Genomic DNA, 27629 nt, shown 5'->3' with positions numbered 1-27629 from the left:
CTTTTTGCCTGCTGTCAGATGAGACGTCCCTGCTCTTCTACCATGATTATGAGGCCTCTCCAGCCATGTGGAACTGTGAGTCCATTAAACCTCTTTCCTTGATAAACTACCCCGTCTCAGGTATGTCATTATTAGCAGTGTGAGAACAGACTAATTTAGGCTGAATAATATTCCATTACATGGATATAACACCTTTTGTTTACAATTATCAGTTCATCCATTGATGGGCATTTGCAGAGTTTCCACTTTTGGGCTCTTACGAATAATGCTGCTATAAAGACTTGTGTACGTTTTTCTTGTTTGCTTAGTGTGTGTGTGTGTGTGTGTGTCCGGTAGGTCAGCTACACACTGGTGTAGGTTTTGTTTGCTTAGTGTGTGTGTGTGTGTGTGTGTCCGGTAGGTCAGCTAGACACTGGTGTAGGTTTTGTTTGCTTAGTGTGTGTGTGTGTGTGTGTGTGTGTGTGTGTCCGGTAGGTCAGCTAGACACTGGTGTAGGTTTTGTTTGCTTAGTGTGTGTGTGTGTGTGTGTGTGTGTGTCCCCGGTAGGTCAGCTAGACACTGGTGTAGGTTTTGTTTGCTTAGTGTGTGTGTGTGTGTGTGTGTCCGGTAGGTCAGCTAGACACTGGTGTAGGTTTTGTTTGCTTAGTGTGTGTGTGTGTGTGTGTGTGTGTGTGTGTGTCCGGTAGGTCAGCTAGACACTGGTGTAGGTTTTGTTTGCTTAGTGTGTGTGTGTGTGTGTGTGTGTGTGTCCCCGGTAGGTCAGCTAGACACTGGTGTAGGTTTTGTTTGCTTAGTGTGTGTGTGTGTGTGTGTGTGTGTGTGTGTGTGTGTGTCCGGTAGGTCAGCTAGACACTGGTGTAGGTTTTGTTTGCTTAGTGTGTGTGTGTGTGTGTGTGTGTGTGTCCGGTAGGTCAGCTAGACACTGGTGTAGGTTTTGTTTGCTTAGTGTGTGTGTGTGTGTGTGTGTGTGTGTGTCCGGTAGGTCAGCTAGACACTGGTGTAGGTTTTGTTTGCTTAGTGTGTGTGTGTGTGTGTGTGTGTGTGTGTGTGTGTGTCCGGTAGGTCAGCTAGACACTGGTGTAGGTTTTGTTTGGTTTGTGTGTGTGTGTCCAGAAGGTCAGCTAGACACTTGTGTAAGTTTTTGTGTACATATATTTTCCATTCTCTTGGAGATAAATGTATATTCCCGCATGTTGTGGGAATTGTGGGAATTTCAGTGTACAAGTCTGATATTTCTCTTATTAAATGTATTTCTAAGCATTTTAATCAATGCTTAAATGAAATTTTCTGCTTTGTTAATCTTCAGATTTTTTCCTTGCTAATAAATAGAGATGCCATTACATTTTTTTTTTTTGAGACTGAGTTTCGCTGTGTTACTCAGGCTGCCGTGCAGTGGCGCGATCTCAGCTCACTGCAACCACCGCCTCCTGGATTCAAGCAGTTCTCATGCCTCAGCCTCCTGAGTACCTGGGATTACAGGCACCTGCAACCACGCCTGGCTAATTTTTGTATTCTTAGTAGAGACCAGGTTTCACTCTGTTGGCCAGGCTGGTCTTGAACTCCTGACCTCAAGTAATCCACCTGCCTTGGCCTCCAAAAGTGCTGGAATTACAGCTGTGAGCCACTGCACTCGGCTGAAATACAATTAATTTTTGATATTGACCCCATATCCCATAATTTACTAAATCTCTTTAATTAGTTCTAATAGTTTCTGTGGGTTTCTTAGGATTTTCTGTATACAAGGTCATGTCATCCATGAATAAAAATAGCTTTACTCCTTTATTTCCAATCTGGTTGCATTTTATTTCTTTTTATTACCTAATAGCCCTGGCTACAATCTCCAGTAATGTGTTGAATGAAAGTAATAAGAATGGATATCCTCGTTCTTGATCTTAGGGGAAAAGCATTCAGCCTCTCATCATCAGGTAGAATGTAACTGGGTTTCACGTATTACCAAGCTGAGGAAGTTCCCTTCTATTCCTTGCTTGCTGAACGTTTTTATGAAAGGGTTTTGGATTTTGTCCAGTGCCTTTTCTGTATCTCTTGAGATGATCATGTGATTTTTGTTCTTTATTCTGTTGATATTGTATGTTATATTAATTTTTGGATGCTAAATCAAACTTGCACTCCTAGGACAAGAATCTCATTTGATTCCTGGGATAAATCCCCATTTGGTCATGGCATATAATCCCCTCTATATGTTTCTGGATTTAATTTGCTAATATTTTATTGAGGATTTTTATGGTATATTCAAAAGAGATATTGGTCTTTAGTTTTGTTTTCTTGAGATGTGTGTGTGTGTGTGTGTGTGTGTGTGAGTTGGAGTCTCACTCTGTCACCCAGGTTGAAGTGCAATGGTGTGATCTTGGCTCACTGCAACCTCCACCTCCCGGGTTCAAGCGATTCTCCTACCTCAACCTCCCAAGTAGCTGGGATTACAGGGGCTTGCCACCACGCCCACCCACCATACAGAAAAATACAGAATAATTTCTGTATTTTTAGTAGAGACGGGGTTTCGCCACACTGGCCAGGCTGGTCTCGAACTCCTGACCTAGTGATCCCCCTGCTTTGGCCTCCCAAAGTGCTGGGATTGCAGGCGTGAACCAACGTACTGTGCTTTCTTGTGATGTCTTTGTGATTTTGGTAGCAGGGTGACACTCGCTTCATGGAATGAATTGGAAGCCCTGTCCAGATACCATATTTAAGTGTATTAAGTATAAGCATACAATTCAGTGGCATGAAATAAATTCACAATGTTGTGTCACTCTCAATACTGTCCATTCCCAGAACTTCTTCATTATCTCAGAGAGAAACTCTGCACCCATTAAGCAACTGCCATCCCTCTCTCCCCAGCCCTGGCACCTCTACTAGACTTTTTGTCTCTATGAATTTGCCTGTTGCTGATATTTGTGGAATCGTACAGTACTTGTTCTTTTGTACCTGGCTTATTTCTCTGCACTTGTTTATATTTTTCCATGCCTGTAGGGTTTCATTTGAAAGTTACAATTTCAAAAATTATTTAACTCACACTTAGTGTTGTATTGTACCTTTGAACAAATTTAGTTGAAGATGTTTTTGAAACTAGTTTATCTTGTCTTTAATTATTTTGAGGGTTACTTGTGAAATGTATTTTATCTTATACGGTCTCTTGATAATACAGCTTTAAAAAAAGATATTTTATTACTACAAATTAGGTGCTTGGCAAAGTCTTTATTTTTATTTTTTGAGACGGAGATTTGCTCTTCTTGCCCAGACTGGAGTGCAAGGGCCGGATCTCGGCTCACTTCGACCACTGGTTCACACCTCCCAGGTTCAAGCGATTCTCCTGCCTCAGCCTCCTGAGTAGCTGGGATTACAGGCATGCTTTGTTCCCCAGGCTGGAGTACAGTGGCACCATCTTGGCTCACTGCAACCTCCACCTCCTGGGTTCAAGCGATTCTCCTACCTCAGCCTCCTGAGTAGCTTGGATTGTAGGTGCACACCACTGCCCCTGACTAATTTTTGTATTTTTAGTAGAGACAGGGTTTCACCATCTTGGCCAGGTTGGTCTCGAACTCCTGACCTCATGATCCACCTGCCTCAGCCTCCCAAAGTGCTGGGTTGACAGGCATGAGCCACTGTGCCCGGCCTGATAATTTTCATTTTCTTTCTGACCCCAGCATGGTCTTAAATTTTGTTTTAAACATGTTTTCTCTCATTCACACCACCACCAGATATCCCCACTTTTTTTTTCTGTCTTCCCACTGCTTTCCAATCTTAGCCAATCAGAACTCACATGGCCTGTCAGAAAAATCTAATCAGTTCCCCCTCTTTTGAAGCCAGATCTAGTTAGCTGAGCTTGGAAGTGCTGGGTTAGCCACAGGCTGTAGGAGGGCAGGAGGTATTGAGGACAGCAAGTCCCCAGTGGGCCTGTTCGTCCTGGACTTAGAGGATGACTCTGAAGAGCACAGGGAAGCCCATTCCTCAGCATCCTCTTCCCATCCCCCATGCAGCCCCACCCCATTCTCTGAAGACCAAAACCGGTGGCTCTCCCGACTTTGCTCTGTCTGAGATAAAAAAGAATCATCTTACAAACCTCTTGTTTGGAATGACAGGAAATTACCTCCCACTTCTAATTTTAAAATCAGCTTGAACTCAACAGTCAGACTGGCTGCTTCCAGACCCTCCCCTCTTTTCCCTGCCGGCCATCCTTCCTGCTAGGGGGCCATCAGGGCAGGGTCCGTCCCAGTAGGTCCTGATGATGATGATGATGCTAACACATGGCTCTCTACATTTACACAGTAGCTTACTAGATTCTCACAGCAACTGTAAGTGGTTAAGGAAACTGAGGCACGAGAGGTCCAGCAGTTTGCACAGGTCACACAGCTGGTGAGGATCTGAGTCAGCGTTCTTCCTGGGGCTGCACCCGGAGCAGCAGCGGGCTCTCTGGGGCTTGTCCACCATCCAGCACTCAGCCTTTGTTTAATGGCTGCCTGAGCAAGTCCTTAAATATCATTACCTCTCATTGGGAAAGAAAGGAGCCACTGAGGCCAGCTGGGCATGGTGGCTCATGCCTGTAATCCCAGCACTTTGGGAGGCCGAGGCAGGTGGATCACCTGAGGCCAGGCATTCAAGACCAGCCTGGCTAAGATGCTGAAACCCCCGTTTCTACTAAAGATACAAAAAATTAGCCAGGCATGCTGGTGTGTGCCTGTAATCCTCGCTACTCAGGAGAACGCGGAGGTGGAGATTGTAGTGAGCTGAGATTGCAGCATTGCACTCCAGCTTGGGCAACAAGAGTGAAACTCCATCCAAAAAAAAAAAGCCACTGAAGCCATTCCAGCATTGGCACATTTGCAGCCACTTCAAATCATTTTCTTTTTCGTGATGACAGCAGTTTTTACATGAGTAGTCATGTCACCTACTTACCATAACCCTTGAATCAATAAGCACAATGCGTCAAACGCAATAAAAATACACACAATATGTCCAAACAACGTAAATGAACAGCGTATTTAAACAAATGAATACAGTGTCCGAGGGACCCGAAGTGGACGCCGAACCTGATCCCAGGACATTCTCCAGTTTCTACCCTTTCCTGGCAGAGAGTCTGAGAGGGAGGGAGCCAACTCATGTTTCTGTATTTCAGTTCCTGTAGTAATTTCTCTGTGTTTCCAAGAAGTTTCTCTGGATGCCTCAGGCCCCCTGTCACTCCCTATTGTATTGGAGTTACTGAGGCGCTAACTTCATTCCCCTGTTCCTTACACAGAACACCTGCAGGGCAGCCTGGCACTTGGATTCCCCTGTCTATCCTTCCTCCTGCCCACCCACTGCCCCCGCACCCCACTTCCCCAGACAGTGTCTAGCACCATGTCTGGCCCATTGGAATGGCTCGGTACATATTTAGTGGATGAATGAGTGAAGTCTTCCTGTTGACAGCTGTTGTGAGAACTCAGTTCTTTTCCTCTTACTTTAAAATAATTTAAGGGGCCAGGCGCGGTGGCTCACGCCTATAATCCCAGCACTTTGGGAGGCCGAGGCAGGTGGATCACGAAGTGAAGAGATCGAGACCATCCTGGTCAACAAGGTAAAACCCCGTCTCTACTAAAAATACAAAAATTAGTTGGGCATGGTGGTGCATGCCTGTAATCCCAGCTACTCGGGAGGCTGAGGCAGGAGAATCGCTTGAACCCAGGAGGCGGAGGTTGCGGTGAGCCGAGATCGTGCCATTCATTGCACTCCATCCTGGGTAACAACAGCGAAACTCCGTCTCAAAAAGAAATAAATAAATAAAATAAAATAATTTAAACAAGAGACACACAGGGAAGGAGATAATACGAAGTAATTTATTGCAATAGTAAAATAATATTTTGAGGGCCAGATGTGGTGGCTCACGCTGTAATTCCAGCACTTTGGGAGGCCGAGGCAGGCAGATCACCTGAGGTCAGGAGTTCAAGACCAGCCTGGCCAATGTGGTGAAACCCCATCTCTACTGAAACAAAAACTTAGCCAGGCATGGTGGCAAGTGCCTGTAATCCCAGCTACTTGGCAGGCTGAGGCAAGAGAATCGCTTGAACCCGGGAGGTGGAGGTTGCAGTGAGTCGAGGTGGCGCCACTGAGATGGACAGAGCAACACTCCATCTCAAGGAGAAAAAAAAAAAAAAAAAAGGAATATTTTGAAAATGCAGAATGGACAGTATACCCCTGAGAGGGAATTCAGGGCAATCTGCTTGTTAAGGATAAGACAGCGTGGATTATTGCTGGGGAAACCACTTTTGTGGGAGTCTTACCTGATTATTCATAAGGAGGTGGAAAGAGGTGTCACTAGGAAGCGTCCTCTGGGTGCATATGCGCAGTAGCTGTACGTACATCATTGTGTGTCACGTTTCATTATCATGTTAAATCTCCACCCAGGGGTGTTTTTTACTATTATAATGAGCAAAGAGTTGGTCTGAGGACAGGTGAAATAAAAATGCATGCTCCCTATGGGGGATGTTCCCTACTGGAGATAGCTTTGCTTGGATGAGCTGGACCACAGTGCCAGCGCCGGGGCTGACTGTGTTGACTGTCTGGTTGCCACAGTTGCCATGTCCCAAGGACATGGTTTCTTTCTTCTTTTTTTTTTCTTCCAGACAGAGTCTCTCTTGCTCAGGCTGGAGTGCAATGATGTGATCTTTGCTCACCACAACCTCCGCCTCCTGTGTTCAAGCGATTCTCTTGCCTCAACCTCCAGAGTGGCTGGGATTACAGGTACCTGCCACCATGCCTGGTTAATTTTTCGTATTTTTAGTAGAGACGGGGTTTCACCATGTTGGCCAGACTGGTCTCGAACTCCTAACCTCATGATCCACCTGCCTCAGTCTCCCAGAGTGCTGGGATTACAGGCGTGAGCCACCGCACCCGGCTGGACATGGTTACTACCTATTCTTTCTGCCTCATTCTCACTAAGACGTTGCCTGCTGGAAGAGACTCATGGACGCCCACCCATGCTGGTTCCCATGGTCCAAATGAGAATTGCTCAGGATTTCTCCACTGAAGTTTTATTGTATCAGAAAGGGCTTTTATTGTGATATCAAGAGGCAACACGATTACTTTCAGTAGAGGCCAAGTGAGATATTTGAAAGAAGAAATTTAACTGGAACATGAAGGATATGACTCCCAGTTCCATCGTCGCCACTCTGAGCCTGAGCGGCCCTGAGGTTGTCTCCAGGGCTCCACCCCGTTCCCGTGTCTCTGTCTCCTGGAATGTTGCTGTCCCACAGCCTCAGCTCTGAATAAGCTGGAACTTATGATCCACAGATTTCCACTCCCTGGGCTGATAAGTGCATTCTCTGCAGGAAGGTAATATATCTCTCTGTTAAAGCAGTAATGAGTTCGTAGGAAACTTTATTGAAATTAGGACTGAATTCTGGACGTGAAGGGAGGGCCTGTGGTCTCCACCTCAAATTTATATTCTCTTATTTTATTTTTGAGACAGGGTCTCACTCTGTCACCCAGGCTGGAGTGCCAGGTTGTGATCACAGCTCACTGCAGCCTCTATCTCCCACACTCAAGTAATCCTCCCACCTCAGCCTCCTGAATAGCTGGCACTACACGTATGCACCATTGCACCCAGCTGTTTTTAAAATTTTTTGTAGAGACAGGGTCTCACCCTGTTGCTCAGGCTGGTCTTCAACTCCTGGACTCAGGTGATCCTCCTGCCTTGGCCTCCCAAAGTGCTAGGATTACAGGTGTGAGCCACTGCGCCCAGCCTCTTGAGAATATTTTAGAAAGAAGAGGAGAAGTGAAACAGCAGTATGAATTTCACCATGATGGAAGGCAACACCACAGGCTATGTTCTGAACAGGACATGATGAGCTTGGGAATGACAGGCCTCTGAATCCAGAGAATGGGGAACTGACTCTGGGCAGAGCTGGGCTGGGAAGGCTCTTCCCAGAAGAGGATGACCTTGAACTGCCATTACCTGTGTGTGGGAGGGCACCTCGCAGCAGCCAGGCTACTGGTCAAGGATGACAGCAGGCTGGGCTCTGTAAAGCCAAGCATTCATGGACACACGCATAGTGGAAATCAATGTATGGGATGATTTATACTTTCTATCCTCCAAATGAATTCCTTCCTTCCTTCCTTCCTTCCTTCCTTCCTTCCTTCCTTCCTTCCTTCCTTCCCTCCCTGCCTCCTTCCTTTCCTTCCTTCCTTCCTTCCTTCCCTCCCTCCTTCCTTCCCTCCCTCCCTCCCTCCTTCCTTCCTTCCTTCCTTCCTTCCTTCCCTCCCTCCTTCCTTCCCTCCTTCCTTCCTTCCTTCCTTCCCTCCCTCCCTTTCTTTCCCTTCTTTCCTTTCTTTCTTTCCTTTTCCTTCTTTCCTTCCTCCCTCCCTCCTTCCCTCCTTTCCTCCCTTCCCTCCTTCCTTCCTTTCTTTGTTTTCCTTCCTCTCTCCCTTCCTTCCTTTCCTTCTTTCTTCTTTCCCCTCCCTCCCTCTCTCCCTCCCTTCTTTCCTTTTCTTTTCTTTTCTTGAAAGGGTCTCTCTCTGTCACCCAGGCTGGAGTGCAGTGGCATGATCTCAACTCGCTGCAACCTCAACCTCCTGGGCTCACGCAATCCTCCCAACTCACAGACTAGTTTCTTTCTATTTCTTATTACTTGATGAATGAATGTATGAGCTAATTAATAGCTATTACTTCCTTGTCAGCAGCTTGACCTGCTGCTGAAAACAATGAGAATGCTGAAGATGAGCAGTTGCCAAGATAGACTAATTATGTCTCTAGGGAAGTGCCCAAGATACTTAGATGATCTTTTTGTCGCCATTGTCGCCTTTCCCTAGTGATTAAGTTTACTCTAATCACTTTTGAAGAAGGAAGTTACATTGTGGTTTTAGTACCTGGGGGTCTGTAGGTATCCAAGCTAACATCAGGATTTAGTTTAGTTAGCGAGTGGCAGTTTTTCAGACAAGACATGCCGACGCCTGACTCATTTTCCTTCTCATAGTCAGGAAGGGTGCTCTCGGACATTGGCGAAAGGGGTAAAACTGGGCAGGTGGCTGGACTGGTACATGCATCCCAGCTCCTGATTCATGGCATTGGCTCTTTCAACTCAAAAGGAAGAGGGTGAGGTGGGAGAAGCAACCCATGGGCCAATAAACACTTGGAGGGCCCTGTTTTTGGTATAAGTGGGCCAGTTTCTATGCCAGGACCACACTGTATCAAAATCATTCCATGCCATGCAGGTGGCCACACTTAGCATTCTGAGTTCATTAGGATGAAAAAGCCTGAGTGGCTCCCACGTGGATCATATTTCTCACATTTTGTTCTGATTCGCTGTAAATAAAATCATGCTGAGTTTGTTGAAGCGCGTGGCTTCCTACTTCAGGCCTCAGCCTGCATCTCTACACGTGGAGAGCTGCTTCACACAAGCAGCTGTGTTCTGAGGTCCTGTTTTATGGCTCTGAGACCATGCTGGGTCCGGGCATTGGGCAAGGCGAGTCGGAAGTGCGGAAGAGTCAACGGCCTGGAAGCCTTTCTCAGCTGATGTTGGGTGTGGAGGAGGTGGAAAAGCTGAGCTGCTTGGCCTCTGCCCCTGCTTAGGGTTTCAGCAACTCTGAGATGCGTTCTGTGCAGAGGACTGAGTCCCAGTTACTTACTTGATAACACTGTTTATTGGTTCTTCTCTTTCCTGCCTCATGTCCCTCAACATCCTCATGGAGTACCCTGACATCATCTCCTATTTTGGGCTGGATCGTGTCTGAAGGACATTGGAAAGAAGCATATTATGTCTCTCTAGCATTAAGAAGCCTGACTCCATTTGCTTCTTAGCAGACATTCCCAGGTATATCTTAACTTGTAATGCATACCTTTCCCTATTTAGGTAGGTCAAGCCTTTTTCTTCAAAAAGGAAGTTAATTAGAAAAGGCTTGACCTACCTAAATAGGGAAAGTTCTTTCCTGCCCCTAAAGTATTAGCCAATCAGCTCTAGTTTAGACTATGAAGTCTGGCGCCAGCCAATAGATGCAGGATACAGCAATAGGAACCCAGCTGTATAAAGGATAAATATTTCTGCCTTTCCTTTGCTCATTGCACTCCCATGGCAAGCCTGCTGTCGAATAGTGCCCTTTCTGCAGAAAGTAATTTGCCTTGCTGAGAGAACTTAGGGTCTGTGTGCTAATTCTTCTTGGCAACACCAGAGAATAGGCATTTACTTCCAACAGTGTCCCCCCAGAAGATATATTGAAGTCCTACTCCTAACTCCTGGTACCTGTGAATGTGACCTCATTTGGAAACAGGGTCTCTCCAGAATTAATCAAATTAAGATGAGATCATCCTAGAGTAGAGTGGGCCCTAATCCAATATGACTCTTGTCCTTATCAAACGAGGAGACCCAGAGACAGACACCCAGAGAGGAGAAGGCCATGTGAAGATGGAGGCAGAGATGGCAGCAATGCATCTACAAGCCAAGGATTGCTGGAACGACCAGGAGCTAGAGGAGAGGCATGGCACAGACCTTCTTCCAGAACCTTCAGAAAGAACGTATCCCTGCTGACCTTGGTTTCCAACTTCCAGTTCTCATCAGAACGCTGACAGAATGAACGTCTGCTGTTCTAGACCACCCAGTTGGTGTTAAATTGTTATGGCAGCCACAGAAAACCTGTATCCTCCCAAATGAACTACTTGCAACTGAATCCTGGGTTCAGAATCTGCATCTTTGCAACAGCACGAATGGAACTGGAGGTCATTATGGTAAGTGAGATAGTCCAGGCACAGAAAGACAGACGTTGCAGGTTCTCACTTACCTATGGAATCTAAAAATCGAAACTCTGGAATTCATGAACATTGAGAATAAATGGAGGGTGATACAGTTTGGCTGTGTTCCCACCCAAATCTCATCTTGATTTCCCCCATGTTGTAGGCGGGACCTGGTGGGAAGTAACTGAATCAGGGAGGCGGGTCTTTGCCATGGTGTTCTCGTGATAAGTGAATAAGTCTCACGAGATCTGATGGCTTTAAAAAATGGGAGTCTCCCTGTACAAGCTCTCTTCTCTTGTCTGCCACCATGTGAGGCCTGCCTTTCACCTTCTGCCATGATTGTGAGGCCTCCCCAGCCATGTAGAACTGTAAGTCTTTTAAATCTCTTTCTTTTGTAAATTGCTCAAGCTTTGGTATGTCTTTATCAGCAGCATGAACACAGACTAATACAGACGGTTGCCGGAGGCTGGCAAGGGTCTTGTGGGGTTGTGGGGGGTTGGAGGTGGGGATGGCTAATGCGTACAAAAAAAAATGGTTAGAAAGAGTGAATAAGACGTATTCACTCTTGACAGCACAGCAGTGACTATAGTCAATCATAATTTAATTGTACATTTTAAAATAAAGAATATAATTGGATTGTTTGTAAGTGAAAGGATACCTGCTTGGGGGGATGGCTACCTCGTTCTCCACGATGTGCTTATTTTACGTTGTATGCCTGTATCAAAACATCTCACGCACCCCATACATATATACACCGACTATGTAGCCACAAAAATTAGAAATAGAAAAAATTTTAAAAAATAGAATCTGCTTCTCAGAAATGCTAAACTAAGGCAAAGTATACTAGAAAGAATGAGATGACTGAGTACTGGCTGTTGGTATCTCCATGTCCCTGAAGAGTAAGAGACACTTTCCGTGAATAGGCAGAAAGAAACAATTCTCTTCCCACAGGGGAACAAACGTTAAGAAAAGCACACCTAAAGTTTGTAGGAGAATGTACGTGGCATAAATAAGAGAAAGTCAAGGACTGACCTGGTTAAAGAGTTTTCTTTAGAGGGGCCAGAAACACACCACTGTGATTCTCTGCCCGGAGTCTTGCTCTGTCACCCAGGCTGGAGTGCAGTGGTGTGATCTTGGCTCACTGCAACCTCCGCCTCCCAGGTTCAAACGATTCTCCTGCTTCAGCCTCCCGAGTAGCTGGGATTACAGATGACTGCCACCACATCCAGCTAATTTTTGTATTTTTAATAGAGACGGAGTTTCACCACTTAGGCCAGGCTGGTCTCGAACTCCTGGCCTCAAGTGATCCACCCTCCTCGGCCTCCCAAAGTGCTGAGATTACAGGCATGAGCCACTGCACCCAGTTGCTATTTGAATTTCTTTGTAGCTGCTCTATGGGGCAGTCAGTGCTGCTGTTTCTTCTGCAGATGTAAGGTGGGAAAACATGGCACCTGGACCTACGTTTTTCTCTCTCACGTAATTCAGAAAAACGCAGCTGGCCATCTCTGCAGAGCTGTTATTTCAGATGTACCAGTTGTTAAAGTGGACATTTCGAGGGTGATGCCAAGATAAAATAGATGGCAAATTCCAAAACCAGATCTCACTGCAGGATTCACAATGAGGACGGTTTCAAGGACCATCTCCACGGCTCTTAGACCCTCATCCCAACAAGGCAGTGAGAAAGGGATCAAAGAAGGAAGGGGAGGGTTTGCTGGGATGTCCTTTTCAGGGAGCTCCCGTCACGCTGAGATCTCATGCAGAAAGCTGTGGTGTGTCCCCTGCTGTGAGAAAGCCCTGTCTGGAGCTATTTTGAGTTCTGCCAGGAGGGTGAAGGGACCTCAACAGGGAGAGACAGGGTGGAGCAGATGCTGGAGAAACAGCTGAGGGAGGAGATCAGAGGAGGCTAGCTGAAGGAAATATGAATTCCCCACACCTTCAGAGCTGCAGAGAGAGGCCTTCAACAGTGGGGCTCTTGGAAGAGTTCATGGAGGTGCCTCAGGAGAGAATCAGCTTTGAACATTTGCCAGAACAGGAGTGTAACTGTCATTTATTGCCAGCATGAGGGTGTGTAACAACCCCAAACCTTATTGGCTCCAAACCATTACAAAGTCTGTGCTAATTGGCTTGTCCACTGGACTGTTTTGATTTGGGCTGGACTAGGCTGGGCTCTTCCGTGTCTCTTTTTTTGTCTGCTGGCAAGTTGTCTGGGACAGGGCTGGTCTAGGCTGGCCTTGGCTGGAGTGACTTGGCTTGGTTGCATGAATAGCAGGCTAGCCTGGTATTCACATGCAGATCATGACAGTCAACAGAATTATGTAAGATCTCTTGAGGCCTGGGCTTGGAATTGGAAGGCCACCATTTCCATAGCATTATTTATTTATTTATTCATTCATTCATTCATTTATTTTTTATTATACTTTAAGTTCTAGGGCACATGTGCAGAATGTGCAGGTTTGTTACATAGGTACACATGTGCCACGGTAGTTTGCTACATCCATCACCCCAGCATCCACATTAGGTATTTCTCCTAATGCTCCTTCCATAGCTTTCGATCAGCTGAAGCCAGTCACAAGGCCAGCCCAGATTTAATGGGTAAGAAAATCAACTCTGGCTCTTTAGTGCGAACAATTGTAAGGTCACGTGCAAAGGGCACAGATTCAGGAAGAAGTGAGGAATTATAGCCCTGTTTTCATCATGTGTGTCCTGGACAGTGTGAAACTAGTTTTTGATGCTTCCAGTTTAGGACCTTATCTATCTCCTTACCACTTTTTACTGACCATCTTTCTACTGCAGGGGCCAAAAACTGGCTGGGGAGCTGGGCGATGGGCTCGGAGGCAGGAGAGAGAGCAGTACCAGGTAAGAGAAATACCTTGGGCTGGGTTTCTGAATTAAGATTACATTTGGGCCAGGCACGGTGGCTCGTACTTGTAATCCCAACACTTTGGGAGACAGAGATGGGCAGATCACTTGAGGCCAGGAATTTGAGACCACCCTGGGTAACACAGCAAGACCCTGTCTCTACAAAAAAAATGTAAAAATTAGCTGAGCATGGTGGCATGCACCTGTAATCTCAGCTTCTAGAGAGGCTGAGGTAGGAGGATTGCCTGAGCTCCGGAGTTCAAGGCTGCAGTGAGCTATGGTTGTGCCATTGTACTTCATTCTGAGCAACAGAGTGACACAGCGAGACACTGTCTCTCAAAATAGTAACTTCTTTTTTTTTTCTTTTTTCTTTTTTTGAGACAGAGATTCGCTCTTGTTACCCAGGCTGGAGTGCAATGGCGCGATCTCGGCTCACCGCAACCTCTGCCTCCTGGGTTCAGGCAGTTCTCCTGCCTCAGCCTCCTGAGAAGCTGGGATCACAGGCACGCACAAAATAGTAACTTCTTAAAGAGGTTGTGTTTGGTAATTAGCGCAACTGCTTATTACCTGAGAGTACATAGGAAAGTCGAGGGCTTGCTGAAGTTTTCATCCTGGCTGCTCCCTCTGAACAGATTTCCCCAGAGTGGGAAATAAAAGAACTGTATCTTGACTGGGTGCAGTGGCTCACATCTGTAACCACAGCACTTTGGGAGGGTGACGTGGGTGGATCACATGAGGTCAGGAGTTCAAGACCAGCCTGACCAACATGGTGAAACCCTGTCTCTACTAAAAACACAAAAGATATTAATCTATCTTTTTAAGAATTTGATAAAACGATATAATTTCACCAACAGTCATTCGACATCCAGCAACGATTTGTTAATGGTCTACCCGGTGCCTGGCACTGCATTGGGGCCAGAGTTACAACAGGAACGGAGATGAAGTTTCTGGCCTCCTGAATTTACATTCTCATCACGGGAGAGCCACATCGCGCCTCATCACTTGTAGCAAGCTCCCGTCAGATGATGGTGAGGATCATAAAGGTGACAAAATATGATCAGCTTTCGGGTCTGTTCACTTGGCAAGTGTTTATTGAGCCTGGGCTGCTTCTTGGGCACTGCCTTGGACGCTGGCGAAACGCTGGGGACAAGACAGAACAGGTGCCTGTGCTGAAGGAGGTTTGCTTCTGGTTGGGAGCAATGCACAGGTGGGCACGACCGCTGCAGAGAAGCCGCTGGGAGGGGAGGAATGGAGCGGTGTGATGGAGCGAGCAGGGCGGCAGCACATGAGGCTTGTGTGGTGTGGATGGGTGGAGTGGGCAGCTTAGAGTGCGTCTCGCTCTGTCACCCAGGCTGGAGTGCAGTGGTGCGATCTTGGCTCACCGCAACCTCTGCCTTCTGGGTTCTTGCAATTCTCCTGCCTCAGCCTCTTGAGTAGCTGGGACTACAGGTGCACGCTGTCATGCCTGGCTAATTTTTTGTGTGTTTTTAGTAGAGACAGGGTTTCACCGTGTTACCCAGGCTGTTCTCAAACTCCTGAGTTCAAGCAATCCACCCGCCTTGGCTTCCCAAAGTGCTGGGATTACAGGCGTGAGCCACTGCACCTGGCCAGAGTGCTTCTTTTTTAGAAAAAAATTAAATATATAATTTAAAAAATAGAGATGAGGTCTTACTATGTTGACCAGACTGTACTCAAACTCCTGTCCTCAAGCAATCCCCACATCTCAGCCTCCCAGAGTGCTAGGATTACAGGCCTGAGCCACAGGCTTCGAGTGCTTCTAACAGCAGGTGCAAAGGCCCTGGGGTGGGAAAGGGCTTGGGAGGTTTGGTGGAAAGGAGGCCAGTGTGGCTGCAAGCTGGGGAGCAAGGGAAAGAGGGGAAGGAGATGTAGGAACCAGATCATGCAGACCCTCATGCACTGGTGAAGGGTTTTGATTTTATCCTGAGAGCAGTCATCCAGGGGGCCCTGGAGAATGTGAGGAAGAAGAACATCAAGGTATGATGTATGCCTTTAAAAGATTGCAGGCTGGACCAGGTGCAGTAGCTCACGCCTGTCATCCCAGCACTTTGGGAGGCTGAAGTGGGCAGGTCATGAAGTCAGGAGGTCGAGACCATCCTGACCAACATGGTGAAACCCCATCTCTACTAAAATACAAAAAATTAGCTGGGCGTGGTGGCATGCACTGTAGTCCCAGCTACTTGGGAGGCTGAGGCAGGGGAATCACTTGAACCTGGGAGGCAGAGGTTGCAGTGAGCCGAGATCATGCCACTGCACTTCAGCCTGGCAACAGAGTGAGACTCAGTCTCAAAAAAAAAAAGATTGCAGGCTTCTGTGCAGGAAATGGGGCGGCTGTCATGGGTGAGACTGGAAGCTGTCATGAGGTCAGGAGGTCCTAACAGCAACCCAGCAAGATACAGTGGTGGTCTGGGCCCGGGAGGGGTGGTGGATGTGGTGAGCAGTTGACACATGGGAGAGAGATTCTGAATGTTCTTCCTGGTGTCACTGATACTTCCAGCTCAGCCCCTGCCCTACAGCCACAAGAGCTTGGAGGTGGGACATTTGCCCATGTGCCATGCTTCTGAGTCCCCTGGGATGGAACTGGAGAGGAGGCCCTGCCTGAGCTGCCTTGGGTGCAGCCCTGTGCTCTGAGGGGACAGAGCAGCCTCTCCTCACAGAGGACAGCTGGGTTTCCAGGATGAAGTTGAAGAGGACAGAACCCTGGGGCTGGTTAACTCTCCCCTGAGGACCCTGGGACTCACCCACGGGGAATGGAGAGAAGGGGGCAAGCAGCCAGGGAGGCCCTGCAGCATTTTCAAACACCCAGCCGTTGCAAGCACAATGGTGCTTCTCTCCGAGACCACAACCCTGGGACCACGTCAGTTAGCAAGGGGGCACAGGTGACATCCCATTTGCTGCCCGGCTGCCTGGCTCCCGATGAGTTCTGTTGGCTCCCAATGCTTGGGTGCGGTCTGCAGATGTGATGGACAAGGGAGGACATGTGCCTTCTTGCTCTGTCTGCTCTCCTTTTCTCTTGGCGCCGGCTGGTGGCAGATGAGCAGGACATCCACAGTGTCTTTGATGGTTAGGTGCATGACCCCTGACTTCCCACCCCCCGACTCACCGTAGAAGGATTTGTGAAGATGGTTTTTGAGTGTTCGATGGCCTTTTAGGCTGACAGCAGTGGGTCCCCAGTGATGGTTCTGGCGCACACCCAGCCCATTTATGAAATGCATGCTGTTTACTCCTCGGTGCTGAGTGGGTCCCAGGGGGCTATTTTCCTCCATTGTGTAAATCCAAGCTTGAAGTTGAGCACGCACAGATGATGCACTCAGCCGACTGAAATGACTGTTGCAACTGCAGTCAGTGGTGAAAATCACACACACCACTTTGTAAATTATTCTCACCTGATGGATCATAATAGCTCTCCAGGGTTGTTAGGGCCTAAACAGTCCGTGGAGAGTTTGGGGAGCTAGGAGGGTGGGAGGCAGGCAGAGACAGTGAGGTGGAAAGCAGTGTCCAGAAAGCAGGGCACAGTAGACTGGGATGCGCTTTTACTGGAAGTCCAATCCTTAACTGTTTCTGTGTATCATGGGACTTGTAAGTATCACAAGTCCTTTTTTCTGTGTTTTCCCTTTGGCTGATGCCCAGCTGTCACTTTTTCTGTCAGCCCGTTGTCGTGCATGTAAAAGCAGAGGACAGTGCCTGCTGTCGATGCCGTCACACAGCTCCTGCTCTGCTTCGATGTTTTTAACTCTGGACCCACCTCTTGGTACAGCACGACACCCCCACATCCCCCTTTCCTCTGAACCCTGATGACGGTGACAACGACGATGAAAGCAATGGTGACGATGACGATGACAAAAAATACTCATTGGCCACTGTCTGTGGGCCCAGCACCACCCTATTTAGACCCTATCCTAAATCCTTTATTCATGTCAATCAACTGAATAAATGGTGGGTAAAGGAAGCCGACCGATGTTATCCCTGTTATACAAATCAGAAAACTGGCTCACACCTGTAATCTCAGCACTTTAGGAAGCTGAAGTGGGTGGAGCTCAAGGTCAGGAGATGGATACCTTCATGGCTAACATGACGAAACTCCATCTCTACTGAAAATACAAAACAAATTAGCCAGGTGTGGTGGTGTGCACCTGTAGTCCCAGCTACTTGGGAGGCTGAGACAGGAGAATCACTTGAACCTGGAAGGTGGAGGTCGCAGTGAGCTGAGATTGTGCCTGCACTACAGCCTGGGCAATAGAGCGAGACTCCCATCTCTAAATAAATAAATCAGGAAACAGGCAGGAGAGGCTGAGTGACCCTCCCGGGTCAACACGGCTAGTCAGAGGCAGAGTGAGGATCTGGACTCAGGCCCCAGGCCCCGAGGCTGAGCTGCCTCTTTCGGGATCATAGCGCTCGGTTTGGCACTTGTGCCCCTGCAGGAATCATGAGCTAACTGCCTCCGCTGCTAACCTGCCTCCGAGTCTCAAAGCTAAGAGAAACCCTCATCCCCAAAGTGTACATAGGAAGCACTTGACTAACATGGAGCAGTTGGCAAAGGCCCTGTGGGGCAGGTGGGGAAGTGCTTTCATTTCAAAGTAATGGGCCCTCCCTGGGCTCCAAACGCGGAATGGGAACTTGGCGGCCACACCCCAAGTCCTGGTGAGCACTGGAAATCTGGAGATCCCAGGTTGGGAGGAACAGGGTAGACACATGCTTCCAAGGGGGATGACAGGGAGGAGTGGGGAGACTGAGGCCCAGGCTGGACTGCTGGATGAAACTTGATATGTTCAAAAGTGCATTTTGATTCTTCTCCCAAGACTGGCACCTCCTTCTGTCTTCCCCATCTCAGGAACTGAACAGCCCCGTCCTTCCACATTCTCAAGACAAAAGCCAAGGGCTTTGGAGTTGTCCTTGACTCCTCTTTCTCTCATCCACACCCAAGCCATCAGAAAACCCCATACCACCTCCTCTGACACAGACCCAGAGTTGAGCCCTCCTCACCAGCCACCAGCCACCTTCCTCCTTCATCAAGCTCCCATCGTCTCTGTCTGGGTTTTTTTGTTTGTTTGATTTTTTTGAGATGGAGTCTCACTCAGCTGCCCAGGCTGGAGCGCAGTGGTGCAATCTCGGCGGCTCACTGCAACCACTGTCTCCCAGGTTCAAGAGATTCTCCTGTCTCAGCCTCCCGAGTAGGGATTATAGGCACCCACCAGCATGCCTGCTAATTTTAAAATTTTTTTGTAGAGATGGGGTTTCAGCACATTGGCCAGGCTGGTCTTGAACTCCTGACCTTAGGTGATCCGCCTGCCTCAGCCTCCCAAAGTGCTAGGATTACAGGCATGAGCCACCATGCCCGGCCTCTGCCCAAGTTTTGACAGTTGCCCCCAACTGGCCTTTCTCCTTCCTGTGCCCTGAGCCCATCCTTTCAGAGTAGCCTGGACGACCCTGTGAAATCCTAAGTCTGAGCATGCCTCTCCTCTGCCAATCCCACCTGAGACTCCCATCTCACCCGTGGGGAAGCCAGTGTCCTCACAACAGAGAGCAAGGCCCCACATGCTCAGTCCCGGTCATCTCTCTGCCCACCTGGAGCCGGGTCCCCCTCCAGGGCCTATGCATCCGTCCCCAATACCCAGGGCTCACTCCTTCACTGCCTTTGCCAATGTTACCAAGTCAGAAACCTTTTTCCTTCTGTCCCTATTTAAAATAACAGCATACAGCCAGCTACCCCTTGTGGGCAAAGGCAAGGCCACTTTTGAGGTCCTCCCACAAATTTCCATTGTGTGACCTGGCGGAGGATGGGAGGAGTCTGCACTGAAGATGTCCCAACTTTGCCCCCTAGCCCATCAGCCATTTGCTGTGACTCTCAAACAGCGCAGCTTCAGGGGTCTGGGCCAGTGAGGGGAGGGGCCTCCCCAGCACAGAGGAGCAGCTATAGGCAGGGTCTCTGTGCCATCATCCCCAGCTCCCTCTTCCCTCTGGGGTAAGAGGCAGCAGGAATACTTCAGCTTTTCTCTCCCTCAGGGGCAGGTGGCAGAAGGGCACCCAGGGTCTCCTCTGCATATAGGGGAAGGGGTGCCTCCAATGCTGCCTCCTTCTCAGATGGTGTGTCTAGTGTCAGATTGTTGTACACTTTTTTTTTTGAGACGAAGTCTCACTCTGCAACCTCTGCTTCCCGTGTTCAAGTGATTCTCCTGCCTTAGCCTCCCAAGTAGTTGAGATTACAGGTGCCCACAAGCACACCCAGCTAATTTTTGCATTTTTAGTGGAGACGGGGTTTTACCATGTTGGTCAGGCTGGTCTTGAACTCCTGAACTCAAGTGACTCACCCACCTTGGCCTCCCAAAGTGCTGGGATGACAGGCATGAGCCGCCACACCCGGCCAGATTGTCGTAAACTTTTGTTTGGTATGAGTAAAACTGTCTTGACTAAACAGATGTGATAGCTAAAGGTTAACAGCCCTTCCTCTGCTTTTCTCTGGAGCAGGCGTCGGCAGCTGCCACGCGAGGCGTTTACTTGGTTCACTGTGGTTGTCGTTGGACTGTAGGCTCTGCCGGGTCAGGGAGTTTTGTCTGTTTGGTTTGATGTCAGATTTCCAGTGCCCACAACAGTCCTTGGTATATCATGGTGTCAGTATGAAATAAATGGACGTCCCTTTCTGGGAAGTGATATTCAGTTCAGTCTGACTTGGCCTGACTTGGCACTTTGGGCCTTATCCCTAACTCTCTTCCTCTTTTTATACTGTGGTAAAATAGACATAATATAACATTCCCCACGTTCACCGCGTTGAAGCACCCAGTTCAGTGACATGAACTGTGCAGTCAGCACCGCCGCCCATCTCCAGAGCTTTCTCATCTTTTCAGACGGAGACTCTGTGCCCATTAAACACTAACTCCCTGCAATTCCCTCCTCCCCCAGCCCCTGGTAAACCTCAGTGCTACTTTCTGTCTCTATGAATTTGACTATTCTCGGTACTTCATGTCTTAGTCTGCTTTGTGTTATAACATATAAAGGAATATCACAGACTAGGTGATTTAAAAGAACATAAATTTGGCAGGTGCGGTGGCTCACACCTGTAATCCAAGCACTCTGGGAGGCCAAGGCAGGTGGATCACCTGAGATCAGGAGTTTGAGACCAGCCTAACCAACATGGTGAAACCCTGTCTCTGCTAAAAATACAAAAAGAAAGAAGAAGAATTAGTCATGTGTGGCAGTGGGAGTAATCCCAGCTACTCAGGAGGCTGAGGCAGAAGAATCACTTGAACCCAGGAGGTAGAGGTTGAAGTGAGCCAAGACCACACCATTGCACTCCAGCCTGGGCAACAAGAGTGAAACTCTGTCTCAAAAACAAAACAGAACACAAATTTATATCCTCACAGTTACAGAGGCTGGGAAGTCCAAGATGAAGGTGTTGGCATTTGGTGAATGCTTTATGTATTAGTCTGTTTTCACACTGCTAGTAAAGACATACCCAAGACTGAGTAATTTATACAGGAAAGAGGTTTAATGGACTCACAGTTCCACATGGCTGTGGAGGCCTCACAATCATGGCAGAAGGCAAGGAGGAGCCAGTCACATCTTACAGGGATGGCAGCAGGCAAAGAGTTTGTGCAGGGAAACCCCCCCTTATAAAACCATCAGATCTCATGAGACTCATTCACTATCACAAGAACAGCATGGGAAAGACCCACCCCATGATTCAGTTACCTCCCACCGGGTCCCTCCCACAACACATCGGAATTGTGGGAGTTACAATTCAAGATGAGATTTGGGTGGGGACACGGCCAAACCATATCATCTTCTTTCTATGTCATCTCATGCTGAAGGTAGAGAGGTGAGAGAGTGAGAGACAGAGGGAGAGCGAGAGAGCACAAGCGCATGTGCAAGCTGAACTCACCCTTTTATCAGAAACCTACTCCCACAATAACCATTCGTGAATATCTTCATGACTGTATTTGTGAGGTCAGAAACCTCATCTAACCACCTCCCAACACTGCTGCATTGGGATTAAGTTTCCAACATGTGCTCTTTGGGAAACACATTCAAACCATAGCACTTTATTTCTATTTATTTATTTGTTTGAGACAGAGTCTCACACTGTCGCCGGTCTGGAGTGCAGTGGCTCAACCTCGGCTCACTGCAGCCTCTGCCTCCCAGGTTCAAGCAGTTCTCCTGCTTTAGCCTCCCAAGTAGCTGAGATTACAGGAGCCTGCCACCATGCCCGGCTAATTTTCTTGTATTTTTAGTTGAGACGAGGTTTCTCTATGTCGGCCAGGCTGGTCTCAAACTCCCGACCCCATGATCCACCTGCCTCGGCCTCCCAAAGTGCTGGGATTACAGGCATGAGCCACAGCGCCTGGCCCAAACCATAGCACTTTATGTAAGCAAAATCACACGGTATTTGTCCTTTTGTGACTGGCTCATTTCCCTTAGCATAATGTCCTCTAGGTCCACCCATGTCAAAGCAAGGGTCCGAATTTCCTTCCTTTTCAAGGCTGGATAATATTCTGTTGTGTGACTAGATCTTGTTTTGTTCGCCCATTCATCTGTAGATGGACAGTATCGTTGCTTCCAGCTTTTGGCTGTTGTGAAGAGTGCTGTTCTAAGGACGGATGTACAAGTCATCTGTTGGAGTCCCTGCTTTCAATTCTTTGGGGCATATGTCAAAGTGGGATTGCTGGATTACATGGTAATTCTGTGTTTAGTTTTTTGAGGAATCACCACACCTCTTTTTTTTTTTTTTTTTTTTTAAGACAGAGTTTTGCTCTTGTTGCCCAGGCTGGAGTGCAATGGTGCAATCTCGGCTCACCGCAACCTCTGCCTCAAGGTTCAAGCACTTCCCCTGCCTCAGCCTCCCGAGTAGCTGGAATTACAGGCATGCGCCACCATGCCCAGCTAATTATGTATTTTTAGTAGAGACAGGGTTTCTCCATGTTGGTCAGGCTGGTCTCAAACTCCTGACCTCAGGTGATCCACCTGTCTCGGCCTCCCAAAGGGCTGGGATTATAGGGGTGAGCCAGCGCGCCTGGCCCACACCTAACTCTTTCTCTGTAAAATAGTTTGTTTTAATATGAATTCCTACCTTTCCTCAAGTCCCACCTCCTTGGTGACAATTCTCTGACCATCTCTATCCCCTGGAACCTGAGGACTCTCCTCCGTGACCTGCTGCCTCCCGGCCATCTCCAATGCTCCCTTGGTGTGGATTTGTGACAGTCTTGTTCTTCCTGGCTGTGAAAAACTCTGGTGGCCCCTCTCCCTGTCACTAGATGGCACTGGAGAGTAGTTTGGGTTTGCTTCCTCCTGGAGAAAGCCCTCTTGTTTTCTTCTGGGCTAGGGTAGCGATTCCTCATGCTGTATGAGGTGGGATTGCTTTTCAGCGATCCCTACCTGGGGTCACATTGCCTCGAAACGTGGCCACGCTTGGGTTTCTGTGTCTTTGGTTAGGGAAGCCTTCTCTAGCCTCTCTGAAAGGAGTAAAGTACTGGGAAAACTTGCATGCGGAAAGCACATTGGATGGGGTGCCGCAAGGACCTACATCTAAATCCTTGTTCTGTCCAGAACTCTGTGTGACTTGATCAAGCCTTTGAACTCTCAGCACCTCAGTTTCCCTACTTGTGAAAGGACAGTGTTGGAGGAGTCAGTGACTCTTCTCCCAGGGCATGAGACTCCCCGGGGGGAAAGAATATCAATGTGGACTGAATGGGAAGCTCCAGGCAGAGTGCTTGCCGAAGCTCTCCAGGTGATTCTGATGCAGCGTGGTGGGGAATCCCTGGGTTACATAGGCCCTGAGATCCCTTCTTGCTATACAAGGCTCTGTGCCTTCGCAGCTGCATGACATGGAGTAAGTAACTCCTTTAAGCCCCCGTTTTTTCATCTTATAAAATGGGAATAATATTAGCACCTGTCACCACACGGGGTGTGGGGATCGGAGGTGAGATGAGCACAGGATCTCACGCGCGCATGGCACAGCCACTGCTCAGAGGGCAGTGGGTCTGATAACTTCTAGATCGGCTCTTCTCAGGACGTAGGCAGCAGGGGTGCATCAAAATCACCTGGAGAGTTTTTCACAAGACATCTGCCCAGGGATCCACATCCTGAGCTTCCAAATTAGGGAAACTCATTTGAATTAGAGGGCCTGGATAGAAGCAGGCTCTCAGTTCTTTGAAACAGCACCCAGCACCTCAGCTCACTGCCTGACACTCGCGGGATGCCCACAGGTCATTTCATTGAGGGAAGCTTCTAGCAGAAAGTGTCTCTAGAGCTGAGTTTTGTAGGCCAATGAGGGGTTAGCAAAGCAAATTAGGGTGGAGAGTTTTCTCACCAGACAGAGGGAGTGGTGAGTTAGATGAGGGGCTGGGGCAGTGAGGACTGCGTTTATCCACTCATGAGCCTTCCACGCCACAGACCCCACACTGGTTCTGGACAGAGAGCAAGGTGGGTGTGTCCCCTGCACAGATTACATTCCAGGGGGGAAGTTGAGGGACATGAGACCCCAAGCCATACCCTGAGCTCAGAAGTCTGAGCCCTGTCCTGACAGTTCTGAAGAACCATGAAGGGTTCAAGGCAGGGGCTTGCCAGGGTCGCATGGCTTTGCCAGAAGCTCATGGTTCTGGTGGATGTTGGATTGGAGCCAGGAGGGTAGGGAGGGCAGAGGGAGGAAGAACTGTGGGGAGGCCACCATGGGCCTCTAGAGAAGGGTTGCTGGTGCCATGGTGGGGAATGGAAGGGAGGCGAGGGGCGAGGGGACTGCACATGGCTTGTGAGGAGAAGGGTGGAAGAGCTGCTTAGAGAGGTCAGAGTTGGGGCCTGTGTGGCAATGTGGCCCTGGGAGGGCTCAGCGGTCACTAAGTGCCCCTGGGAAATGTCAGGGTTGGAGCAGAGGAAAACAGGCTCTGGCTTGGGATCTAAAAGGGCCACCCTTTGCGCAGAGAGGAGGGGGCAACGGTAGAAGCAGAAGGTCCAGTGGGAGGAGACTGTAGCCATTCAGTGGGCAGGCGAGGGGGGGCATCTCTCATAGTGGTGGGTGGGGGCACTGGAACTCCTGATGGATTGGATTGAGAGTGAGAGAGGAGTTGAGGTGACTCCGAGATTTGCAGCCTGAGCAGCGGGAAGGTGGAGCTGTTGTCCATGGGACTTGGGAGGCTGGAGAGGGATTGAGCTGGGGAGTTGGAGGTGCGTGGCATCAGAGGGGGTCATCAGAGTCAGGCTGTAGGGTCCTCTGAGTGTGGCGGGCATGATAGTATTTCCAGTCAAGGGATATCCACGCACCCAGGGGCTCAGGCCGTGGGAGGGCTTTGGCAATCTTGGCCTCTGCAGCCTCAGAGGGGTGGCCCAGCGGGGAGCTGGAGGGCAGTAGGCCAAGGAGGACAGGGGTGGGGGACCAGCAGAGGTGATGTGGGCAGCAAAGATTAACAGCTGCATTGGTCACCTCCAGCTGCCTAACAAAGCAGCAGGGACTGCAGGGCTTAAACCACACACTTATTTCTCAGAAGCTCAGGGTGTGGCACGGCTCTGGGGGGCCTCCCTTGCTGGTTTGCAGACACCACCTTCTCACCGCATCCTCACATGGCAGAGAGGGTACGAGCTCCATGGTGTCTTTCTCTTCTTAGAAGTAAAACCGTGCCCCAAAGAGTCAAAGAAAAAGACAACGAGCAGACAGGAGCCAGGAGCCAGGGCCAAGCTCAAGCCTGTCTCCCAGTGCTGGAATACGTCAAGGCACTGTTTTTCTTTTGAGATGGAGTTTCAGAACAAAACTCCTGTCTCTGGCTCCTGCCTCCTGGAGCAGAAATTCTTGAGTTTTCAGGATGGCAGATGAGAAAGGAAACAGCTGTCTGGAATACTGACACTCCCTCTGCCCGTGAGATGAACGAACTGGATGAAGTCAGTCAGCACCCTGGGGACTGGCTGGAATCCGTGCAGAACTGGCTTGCCAATGTCACAGCCTGAATTGCTCCCTGAGTTTGCACATGTGACCCACGAGGTAGCATGAAAGGTGAATGTGTGCACCTAATGACTTTTTAGACCTCTCCTTCCTTCTGCCAATCACCTACTGGTCCCAGAATCGACCTTGGACCTTTCCTAATAAAAACACTGCCTTGAGGCCAGGCACAGTGGCTCACGCCTGTAATCCCAGCACTTTGGGAGGCCAAGGTGGGCAGATCACCTGAGTGAGGTCAGGATTTCGAGATCAGCCTGGCCAATATGGTAAAACCCTGTCTCTACTAAAAATACAAAACAGCCAGGCATGGTGGCGCACGCCTGTAGTCACAGCTACTCTGGAGGCTGAGGCAGGAGAATGGCTTAAACCCAGGAGGCAGAGGTTGCAGTGAGCCGAGATCATGCCATTGCACTCCATCTTAGGCAACAAGAGTGAAACTCCATCTCAAAAGAAAAATACTGCCTTGAAGTGTTCCAGCACTGGGAGACAGACTGGAGCTTGGCTCTGGCTCCTGTGTCCTTGGGAGTTGAGTTTCAATATAAAGCTTTTATTTTCTCGGAAACTCAGCATCATGGGATTGGCTCCCAGCACATCGAGCAGCAACCCAGTTTTGCCGTGCAGCATAAGGACACTAACCCTATTGTGTCAGGGCCCCACCCTTACGATCTAATTTAACCTTAATGTCTTCCTTAGAGGCCCTATCTCCAAATATAGTCACATTGAGAGTTAGGGCTTCAACGTGGACTTTAAGGGGATGCAATTCTGACCACATCAATACCTCACATGGGGGGAAGCCAGGTCATCGGTCGTAAAACCCACCCATCTTCCCAGGCTTGAGGCTTCCCATTCCCTGCCTTCCGGCCTGCAAGAGAACAAACCCTTCTCCTTGTAGAGTGAAGAGGCCTCCCGAGACACTGCTGCCCCCTCTGCTTCTTCCCACCCCACCTTCCCATGTATCAGGCCCAGCCACATACCCATCTGCTTTGAGTGCATTCTTGCTTTGTAAAAACTCTGTTGACACCAGACTCATCAAATTGTATATATTAAATATGTGCCATGTTTTGTGAGCCAAGATCGTGCCACTGCACTCCAGCCCGGGTGACAGAGTGAGTCACCCTGTCTCAAAAATATTAAAAAAAAAGAACCTACGGAAAGTTCTTGATTCAGTTCTGCAGGTGAGAGCCTCCCATTGTCATGAGAACCTCACCGTGGAAGGGACAGAAACCCACCCCGGCATTGCTAGAGGAAGAGCCACAAGGAACCTTCCTTTGGCCACTCCCAGCCCCAAACTACCCAATGTCTTGCGGGGAGAGCTTCCTTCAACAGGACAACACAGCCCAAACACCCAGTGGCGAGGAAGCTCTGGAGACACCCGGGGCCCCCAGCAGCTTCCCACCCTGGATGGCTGCCTTCCTCGTGGGGCTCACGTTCATGGTGGGCTTCACCCACCTGTGCTTCGTTGGTGGTGCTTCATTAGGCTCATGGATCCTCATGCCTCAAACAGACCCCAACAAGCCATCACCCAGGGTGAAAGTCCTGCGATATGGTTTGGCTCTGTGTCCCCACCCAAATCTCATCTTGTAGCTCCCACAATTCCCACGTGTTGTGGGAGGGGCCTGGTGGGAGATGACTGAATCATGGAGGTAGGTCTTTCCTATGCTCTTCTCTCCATAGTGAATGGGTCTCACAAGATCTGATGGTTTTAACAACAGGAGTTTCTCTGCACGAGCTCTGTTTGCCTGCCCATCCACGGAAGATGTGACTTGCTTCTCCTTGCGTTCTGCCATGATTGTGAGGCTTCCCCAGCCACGTGGAACTGCGAATTCTCCATTAAACCTCTTTCGTTTGTAAATTGCCTGGTCTCAGGTATGTCTTTATCAGCAGCATGAAAATGGATTTATACACTTAGAAAAGAAGAAAGGCTAAAAATCAATGAACTAAGCTATGATCTCAAGAAATTAGAGAAAAAGAACAAACTACCGGCTGGGTTCAGTGGTTCACACCTATAATCCCAGCACTTTGGGAGGCCGGGGCAGGTGGATCATCTGAGATCAGGAGTTTGAGAGCAGCCTGATCAATATGGAGAAACATGTCTCTACTAAAAATACAAAATTAGCCAGGTGT

The 27629-nt window shown here is 48.8% G+C and overlaps 1 long non-coding RNA gene across 1 annotated transcript; it reads left to right on the top strand.

Annotated features, from left to right (window-relative positions):
- On the top strand, positions 1–27629 carry LOC144579563 (uncharacterized). Its single transcript, XR_013527431.1, has 5 exons — positions 1–75; positions 6612–6729; positions 13505–13567; positions 14425–14598; positions 27180–27629. It is a non-coding gene; the product is annotated as an uncharacterized LOC144579563 (long non-coding RNA).

This window comes from Callithrix jacchus, chromosome 1 (assembly GCF_049354715.1).
Source record: "Callithrix jacchus isolate 240 chromosome 1, calJac240_pri, whole genome shotgun sequence".
NCBI lineage: Eukaryota > Metazoa > Chordata > Mammalia > Primates > Cebidae > Callithrix > Callithrix jacchus.
Note: the sequence above shows the minus strand (reverse complement) of the source record. Positions and strands in the feature narration are given on the sequence as shown.